The sequence below is a fragment of the Sus scrofa genome, chromosome 3 (genome assembly GCF_000003025.6).
Source record: "Sus scrofa isolate TJ Tabasco breed Duroc chromosome 3, Sscrofa11.1, whole genome shotgun sequence".
Taxonomy (NCBI): domain Eukaryota; kingdom Metazoa; phylum Chordata; class Mammalia; order Artiodactyla; family Suidae; genus Sus; species Sus scrofa.
In genome coordinates, this window is record NC_010445.4 from 12,636,143 (window position 1) to 12,646,253 (window position 10,111).

The window sequence follows — 10,111 nt, forward strand, 5'->3', positions numbered from 1 at the left end:
GTCAAAATAGGAGTCAAATTGAGTCTGCAGATTCTAAAGACAATTTTCTCACGTATGAAATTGAGATAATAATAGTTGCCTTTTATGGTTGGTGGATAAATGAGTTAATATGTGTAGAACACTTAGAATATAGAAAATATATAAGTATCAGACTTTGTAGGTAAGTGAGATGTGGACTTTTGGGAGAACATGCACCTTTCATTTATGTGTTCACATGACCTGGCATGGCGTCAAGTGCTCTATTAATGCTGTTTGATGACGGATGGATGAATGGATGGGAAGCTCGAGTGAGGGATGAATGCATGCATGGGTACAAGGATGCATGGATGTATGGTTGGATAAATGGCATCTCCATCCTTTCAAGGCATTCAGGTCAACGACCTTGGAATTGTTCTTGATCCCTCTTGCTCACTCTGTCTAATTAGCATCATGATAAATCCTGCCTATTATAAATGCAAAACATTTAGAATTCAACCACTTCTTCCAGCCTCAAACATCCTAGACCAAGCCATCAGCATCTCTCTTAAATGGTCTTCCTGCTTTAACTCATCTTCCTATAGTCTACTGCCTTATAGCACCATCTGGCTCTAGCTACTGCTGCTCTGGAACCCCATCGATCGCTCCTGACTTACTGTCTTACTCCGACACAGCTGCACCAGTCTCTTAACTCTTCTTCGAACATGCCAGGCGTGCCCTTTGCACTTCCTGATGTCTCCATCTGAAATGCTGTTCTTTTGTTTCAGTTGATGGCTTCTATTTCATGGCTCCCATTTAACAACTGCCCCTGTAGGCCTTCTGCTAGTGTCACTGAGCTAAAGAAATCAATGGGGTAGATAATACCAGGGCTTTCTCTCCTCCAGAGATCAGGAGAGTGAAGAATCTTTGACCACAAGATTCAGGGCGAATGTCACCCTCAGCTCAAGTGTCAGGAGCCTGGAGTACCACGTAATAAGGTTTTGTCTTGAAGGCCTCTGAGATACAGTCTTTATGGGGCGCATAAACTCACCAGAACTTTTTATCTTCTGTGTTTTAGCTGCTTATATTTGGGGATCTCTGAAACCCAAGCGGCAGAGTCACTGCCTCTTTTTATTCATTGTTATTGTTATTTGACATTTTGGACGGTGAGCATCTCAAAGCTAAGACTTAGCTAACACTTAGCATCAAAGCTAAGACTTTATAATCTCTCCTCTTTCTATGACAGACTGTGATACAGACGAGGTTCATGCTGTTAGCTGTATGTATTGCCTTTCGCGGTGTGAATTTGCAGCTCTTCCATCAAGTGATAGAGTCAGTCCGAATCGTTGCATCTAGGCAGGCACTATGGCTTCCTTTGACCAATGTAATGTGGCAGAAGTGACAGACACTGTGCCAGAGGCCTGCCTAGGCTCCAGGAGACTTTGCACATTTTGCTGCATCTCTGGGAGCCCTGCCCAACCTCCATTTGAACAAGCCCAGGCTAGCCTCCTGGAAGAGGAAGGACCACAAGGAGCAGCTGAGGCCATTTTGGGCCAGCCAGCCCCAGCTGGCCCAGCAGCTGCCTGTGGCTACATGAGTAAGATTTGCCAAGGCCAGGAAAACCGCATGCCGGGTGCTCATCCACATTGTCAACCCACAGAACTAGGAGGCAAATAGATGGTTGTTGTTTTAAGTCAGAGGTTGGCAAACTATAGCCCATCAGCCAAATCTGGCCTGCCTCCTGTTTTTGTCACTACAGTCCTACTGGAACAGAGCCTCACTCCATTGTTTATGTGCTGTCTAGATCTGCTTTCCCATGATGACAGCAGAGTTGGCCCTTTGCTACAGAGCTTCAAATATTTACTATAGGTCCCTTTATAGAAAAATGCCACAAACCCTGTTTAAGGCACTAAATTTAGGAGTGGTTTGTTTGATCCAGGAACTAAGCCAAGCGCTTTAAAGGATTCCATTTAAAATTTCACTTTAAGCCAATGAGGATTTATCATGCCCATTTTACAGACAAGGAAACAGAGGCACAGTGAGGCGGAGTAATTTGTACATAGTGGAGGCAGGAAAAAACAGTCTGGCCTCAGAGACTTAAGACATTGGCTACAGACTCGGCATATAGGAGTTCCCCTTGTGGCTCAGCAATAATGAACCTGACTAGTAACCAGGAGGATGCAGGTTTGATCTCTGGCCCCACTCAGTGGGTTAGGGATCTGGTGTTGCCATGAGCTGCAGTGTAGGTCACAGACGTGGCTTGGATCTGGCGTTGCTATGGCTGTGGGCTAGGCAGGCAGCTGCAGCTCTGATTCCACCCCTCGCCTGGGAACGTCCATATGCTGCAGGTGAGGCCCTAAAAAGACTAAATAAATAAATAAATATCCAGAATCGGCAAATAATGTTAACTAGAAGGGTACATGTGGAAGTGGATATGCAGACGAACAAACATCTGAGGTCAGCTCCTTTGAGGAGACGATAATGAACTTGGCGTCCACACCGTGGTATTCCAGCCCACCCGAATTCCTCACAGAAAGAACGAGGACTCTCCAAATCCAAATCTCAAGAGTTCCTAACAAGTCTTTTCTATATGTGCACCTTCTCATAGAAGACTCAAGGGAATCACTGAAATGTACTGTATGTGGAAAGGAGGGGTGAAGGGAATAAGGAAAGAGAAGGTTTGGAAAAGGAAGGAAAAGCAATGCCGATTCTATGGGAGACAAACAGCCTTCCCTTTGTCTCTGATGGTCAACTGATATCCAGTGTTAGGCAGCCATTCACATCTGTTCTGGAGGCAGAATCAATTTAGAATCAATCTGTCACTGGGGAGACGTGGAGGTTCCTCAGGGTCATTTTTTTTTTTTCCTTTTTACAGCTGCACCCACAGTATATGGAAGTCCCAAGGCTAGTGGTCAACACCACAGCTACAGCAACACCGGATCCGAGCTGTTTCTGTGGCCTATGCTGCAGCGTGTGGCAACACCAGATCTTTAACCCACTGAGCAAGGCCAGGGCTCGATCCTGCATCCTCACAGAAACTATGTTAAGTTCGTAACTGGCTGAGCCACAGTGGGAACTCCAGGAGTCATTTTTGAACAGGGTAAGGGACCCTCTCCTGGCCTAGATCTAAGTTCTGGTCTTTGCTGGCCCAGAGTCCTCTGGAGTGGGCCGGGGGGACCTTGTTGACAGGGACCCTCACAGTGGTGGGGGGAGCAGTCTCCCCAGCTCACTCCTTCCCCAAGAATAGGAGCATGTGGTCAGTCAGCACATCCCTCCATCCCCGACAGAGCAGAAATCTCCCCTGGCTTTCTCAGCATCCTCTCCAACCCCCAACCATGCAGATACTATTCAATAACCCACATTGACTTTGGGAGGAGAAAAAAAAAATGTAATTGTTAAAGCGTAAATCCCTTTAAACGCTAAGATCAAAAGGAAGGTTTCCATCCAATGACACATAATTAAACACGCAGACGTGCCCAACTTTGATTCATGAGTGCTTATGCACTTCTAAATTGTTGCCAGGGAGATCAGGGCCTGAGAAAATTAAAACCATTACGCCTCAAAAGGATACATGATTTTCACAGCTTTCTAGCGTGACTTCCTGTTGTGCGGAACTTCATGTTTTCCCAGCTTCTCCTCCCCACCTCAGTGTTCGGGGCTGAACGGAAGCAGCTTTGCAAACCTCTTTAGGTTGAGAATTCCCGCAGGCCCCGCATGATGTGAGCACCGAGCCAGATTGCAAGGCTCACCATTTTCCTACTGCTTTATGTTCGAGCAGAGGGCAAATTCTCTCCTTAGGCAAGGTCCCCTGAGGATGGCCTTCGATGCTTGGGTGATGCGATGGCCGTGTGGTAAGGAAAGCCCTTAAACACACGGGATATTGTAAGCAAGGCTTTCTAGAGAGACGGGACCAATAGCATCTATACCTGTATCTGTATCTATAACTATATCTGTATCTGTATGTATATCTGCATCTATATCTGTCTCTGTATCTATATCCATATCTATAACTGTATCTGTCTCTGTATCTATATCTGTAGCTGTGTCTGTGTCTGTCGCTGAATCTATATCTATTTCATTATTATAAGAATGGGCTCATGTGATTATGGAGGCTGAAAGTCCCACAGTCTGTCACCTGAAAGCCAGAGACCCAGGGAGGCTGGTGGTGTCATTCAGTCTGTGCCCAAGGGCTTGCGAACTGGGGAAGTGGACAATGAGAATTCCAATATGGGTTTGAAGACTCAAGAACCAGGAGCTCTGAGAGCAGGGAGGTCCTGGCTCTGGCAGTCTGGCAGGAAGGGCCAGATTTCCCCTTCTTTGACATTTTCCTTCCATCTGGGCCCTCTAAGGCTCGGCTGATGCCCATCCCCATTGGGCAGGACCAACGGCTTTCCTGAGTTCACCGATTCAAGGACTAATGAGCGAGGGAATGAAGCTTGAGGCCTGTGTCACGGCCAGGGGCCGGCTCAAGCATCTCTTAGCCCATCACGCCTTGCAGTTGATTAAGGTGGGGCTTCAAGTGAAGAACTCCCAGCTAATGGCAAATCACACCTGACTTCCCTGCCTGCAGGAAGGTGTTAACATCCCCACATTTCCTGTGAGCCTGAACCAACTCCTCTTGCCTTTCAGGGGAGATCCCAGAACTACAGCCACTGTCTCATGCGGTAGCAAAGATTCTGCCATCGCGTCAGCCCACCTGGATGCTCGATTACATGTCTGTTTCAAGGAACAAGTGAAATGACGGGAAGTTGCTGCCAAGACTAAAAGAGCCCCAGGGGAAGAAGGACCAGGCAGCATTCAAGTGTCCTTTGCTCACTCAGTGACGTTCAAAGGTCCTTCAAGCAGGCAGCCACACTACTCTGGCAAAGCAGGAGGAAGAGGCATGGAGGGCCCGCTGGCTCTCACAGGAGGCATGCTGGGACCCTGGCGGCTCAGGCTGGGTGTGGCAGGAAGTAGTGACCTTCTATTTCTTGGCCCTGATGTGGACAGCAGCAGCAGGTCCATGGAGATCAAAGGTCACCACGCTCAGGTGTGGTTCAGTCAGGTACACATGACCAGGAGAGAGACCAGACTCAAAATCAGAAGGCAGCAGGATCATGACCGTCACAGGTGTCACAGGGGACCAGAACCTGGTCCCAGGAGAAGAGGTTGGACTGTGCATAGCCGACCTCACCCAAGCAGACTTCGAGCCCAGCTGGGCACCCATCCCTGGCACTACCTGCAGGGCTGGATGGGAAGGCTGAGCTGAACACCCAGGTAGTCTTTCTGGACTCGGCAGATCCAGGGAGCACAGGATGCCAGGGGCTCCCTCCTGTGCACCTGACACCTGGCGACAACAGCTTGCTTCATGCCTCCTGCCTCCAGCCCTGGAGCTCAGGCAGTGGAAATGCTGCCTGCCTCGCTCAGGATCATCTTGGGGACCATTCAAAGCTGAGCCTCTAGGGGAGGGAGGGCTGAGGACTATGAGATTACACTGTCCTCTTTATGAAGTCTGGGAAAATTGGCTCACCCTCTAGTCGGGCATATTTCTGCCAAACCCAGGCCGTGAAGCTGCGGCACAAACACACAATGTTACAGAGGTGACTGTGGCTACGTTCCACGCTGGGCCTGTGGGATGAAATATTACATAAACACGTTGCCAAATAATGATTTCGTTGTAGCATTTTATTGATAACTAGAAAAGACTGGCTCACGGACTCTATTCGATCCTGTAGACCGCCTAACTCCCCACTTCCCACAGGTAATTACCTGCTCCTAATTGGGTCTGAAAGCAGCGGGTTTGTATTTAAAGGTAGGGGCACAGCACTCTTCGTATTTTTCCAGAGACCTTGTGGATGAGAGTTTAGGGCTCTGGGTAACTGTGGCTTAAAGAGCCAGATCCTTCACTGAAGCCCGGTGTCCCGGCGTAAAATAGATCACTTCCCAGAGCCCAAGTCTCTCCAGTTATAAAGGCAAAGGAATGAGGTGATGTTTCAATGAGATGAGGGACCCAAAAGCAGCTCTCCCGACACTGGACACCCATGAGGGTCTCAGGCGGATTTGTATCTTTCAATGTAGAAAGACACGGTGCTAAATCTCCCCCTCTCGCTGCTCTGGGGTATATTATGCTATTTTCATCATGATTACTACCGCCATTCATAACACTTACTAACCTATTATTCCCTGTGAATTGCATTTGGTTTTCAATCCATAGAGAATAAGGGAGCGGACAGCTCTGTCAGATCATCCAGACAGATGAAGTTATTTTCATTTTACAGATGGAGACCCTGAGGTCAGCAGACGGGACATGATGACCTGCGAAAGGTCCTGTGTCCCTCACTCGATGAAGGTGTCAGCGTTTGTTGCAGCTGAGACCAAAGCGATATGGAACCTCGGGGAAGGGGAAGTTGGAGGAGAAAGTTGGAAGGATGCCGAAAGTCAGAGCGAAAGGCACAGCTCTCAGTCATGCCTCGGTGAGGTCACGGGGAGCAGGAGTAAATTCCGGCACCCAGGAAGTGGGGTGAAGGATGCCTAGGCTGGCTGGGGGGCAACCCAGGATGCCCCCTCCCAGGGGACTGGAGCTCGGGGGAAACGCAGCAAAATCAAAGGTCCAGCTAGAAGTGGAGACAGGAGCAGATGGACTGCCATCGAATGTCAGCTTGCTGAGCTTCAGAAAATCAGGGCACCTTGCTGGCATACTGCCCCATGCTCCTCGAGACAGCAGCTAAGGTCTGCTCTGTCTGAGCCCCCTTTGTTCACCTGTCACCGTCATGAACATTTGCTCAAGGATGGCACCTTGTGGGTCCCTGTCCCAAGCCACGGGATTCTGCCCTGTGGCCTCCTGCCTTCCTCTCCTGTCCCACTTTGCCTGTGGCTCTTAAATCCTGCTCTCTGGTGAGTTCTCACATGATGCTGGGATGGATTTAGAACAAGCATGGCTTTGGTCGCAACCTCAACGTGGTGATATACTGGTTGAACACCTCACCTCCCTGCTTAAAAGTCCGTGCTCCCAAGGCAGGGCCTGGTCTTTCTCCTCTTCAATCCTCAGTATCTGCCCCTGCACCTGTCCCAGGGTAGGTGCTCCCTGAATGAATAAATGAATGAATGAATGAATGAATTCGGCATCTCACAAATCACTAGAATTTAAGCTTCACAAGGATAACAAGGAATGCTGGCTCTGCCTAGTTCATGATGGGCCTTCAATAAATACTGCAGAATGAAAGATTCATCTCTTATCTCAGCAGCCCTGGCCTTCCTCTTTCCACTGGTTCCTGCAGTGTTGGGGCTGGGAGAGGCTTCAGAGATGGATTGGTCCAAGTTCATTATTTCAGAAACAGGACACTGTGACCCAGTGAACTTGCCAAAGTGCACACTGCAAAGTTGGGACCAGAATCCCTGCATTCCAGCTCCCAGCCCAGGGTTCTTGGCTCACTCCCTGCTCTATATTCATGAAGGTTAACCACCTAGAAAGCAGACCAGGCATCCCGAGTCACACCAGCTCAGAGCCCTGCCAGTGCCAGCGGTAAAAGCAAGGGCTCAGAGAACGTCTGAGAACCAAACTCAGGCTTATCTGTTTCTCAGCCAGGGGGCGCTCAGGTCCTTCAGCAGGTGGGCAGCACAGCCATGGCATGAGCAGAACCTTGAGTTGGATGGGCTTTCTCCAAGGAGTCCCACCCCACGTAGCTGGACACTCCCATTGCTGGGGGTCCCCGGGGGCCTCTGTTTCACTTGTTCTGCCCTCAGGGGTTCTCCCTCCTTCTAGCTCCCCTGGTGCACATCGTTGGCCCTTTACCCAGGTAGCCGCCGAAGCAGAAGGAAATGCACCTAGCACTTGGCTGCCTCCCTGAACACGACCACGGAGCAGAGCAGACTGAGTCTCAGAACGCCTGGGTTCAAGGGTTGGCTCTGCTGCTTCCCAGCAATAAAACCTCAGGCAAGTTATTAATCTCCTCTAAGCCTCAGTTTCTCATTTTTAAAATAAAGGCTCTGGGGAATAAAGAATGTAAACTACATGAAAGGAAAAAGCACAGTGCCTGGCATCTAATAAATAAACGTCAGGGACTACAGGTGATACCCTGATGGAGGGAGGTCTCAGTCCAGCACTTAGAGCCTCTGTAATCAGACTTCCAGGGTTCGAATCCCAGCCTGGCTCCTTATCAGCTCTGTGCCTTGGTGCCCTTTATTCAACCTCTCTGTGCCTCCATATCCTCATCAAAAAGATGAAGGTGGTAAGAGGGTCATGCCCTTGGGTCTAGGACAGATTCAAAGGAGTGAATTCACAGAACAAACGAGCTTAGAAGAGTTTCTGGCACATGGGAAGCGCTAAATTCACATCAGCAATTCCACTCTTCTTATTATCTCGTTTTAAAAACAAATTTAGGAGAGCCAAATTCTTTCTGCTGAAAGCCTTGCGCTGAAGAGATGAACGCAGACACCAAGACGCTGGTGCCAACATCGAGCTTACTGGCTGGTAATCTTATCTGCTTATCCTCGCTGTTCAGGAGCACAGCCCACTGCTAGCAGAGCGCGGGCTCCGAGGATGAGCTGGAGCTGAGCTCGCTGGGCGGGACTCCCTCACCGTCCGCTGTAAATGGCTGCCAGCAGTGAAACTACGTTTGTATTGATCTAAGAATATTTTATTGATCAAACACAGGGAAAGAAGCCTCTGAAACATAAACCCATTATTTTAACAGTCTGTTGCCAGGATGAGGCAAAGGCTGCTTTTATTTGCCCTATTAGTCCACTGGCCTTCCCAGAGCATCTTCCAGCATATGTAGGGTTCTGGAACCTACCTTCCACGGCAAGCTGATCAATGACCACCTCTCGGTGTCCACCTCCATGGCCCTCATCTTCCTCTCCCTGACTCTGTGCCTCAGAGCCTTCCTACTGCCAAGCTCGTCTGCCTCTGAACACTGTTCCTCCCCCTTCCTTGCCTGGCTCTCCCTGACATAGCCTTTAAATCTGCCCTGCCTCCTTGATCTCACTGACTGCGGCAATGCTGGACTCCCCCAACTCATGGTGCCAGCCAGGGATCAAACCCACACCTCCACAGCAACCCAAGTTGCTGCAGTCAGATTCCTAACCTACTGTACCACGGCCAGAATGCCTCACCCTGATTTTACTAAACTTCATTAGACACATGTTGGTGTGGGCTACTGAGGAAACTTGGGACCTCCAGGGGAAATATTTTCAGAAGAGCGTAGTCTCCATGCAGCAATTTCCAGAAGGATTCAATTCATGTACCCACTCAGAGAGGTTGAATAGCCCTGCACCAAACTTCATGGGGGAGCCAAAGATTTGTCCCTGAGCTGACCATTTAGCCTGACAAGAGGAGAAGCCCACCCAATGGAGAGAATCACAGGGGGCTTGATTTACTAGGAGTTATACGAGTGGCAGAAGAATTCAATGGGAAAGAAGAGCTCTTCGACAAATGGTGCTAAGACAGATGAACAGCCACTTGCTAAAAAATGAAGCTGGACCCTAACCTCACACCATACCAAAAATTACCTTGAAGTGGAATGATGACTGATGCATAAGAGCTGAAACTATAAAACTCTTAGAAGCAAGCATAAGTGCACTTCTTGATGACCTTGAATGAGGGAAAGCTTTCTTAGCCAGGACACCTAAAGCATAAGCGATCAAAGGAAAAGATGGACTTCATCAATTAAAAATTTTGGACTTCAGAGGACACCAACAGAATGGAAGGAAATGTATTCAAATCATATACCTGATAAAAGTCCAATATACAGAATATGCAAAGAACTTTCACGACTCAAAAAGAGAAAGATAACCCGATATTCAAGTGGGTAAAGGATCTGAATAGACATTATTCCAAAGAAGACAGGCAAATGGCCAATACGCACATGGAAAGATGCTCGACATCCCTCGTCATCAGGAAATGCAAATTCAAATCACATTGAGGGACCACTTTACACCACTAGGATGGCGGTATTCAAAAGGCAGAAACAACAAGGGTTGGCGAGGATATGGTAAAATTGGAATTACATACAAACCAGGAAGCAAAGTGGCCACCCACATGAGCAGAAGAACTCCAGCCTCAATTACCATGATGTGGAATGGAGAGAAATAGTTTGGGAAATATTTTTGAAATTGATGGGTAGGTTATTACGGTTTATTCCCCCCTCCTTCCTGCAATGTAAGCTTCAAATGTTTCGCT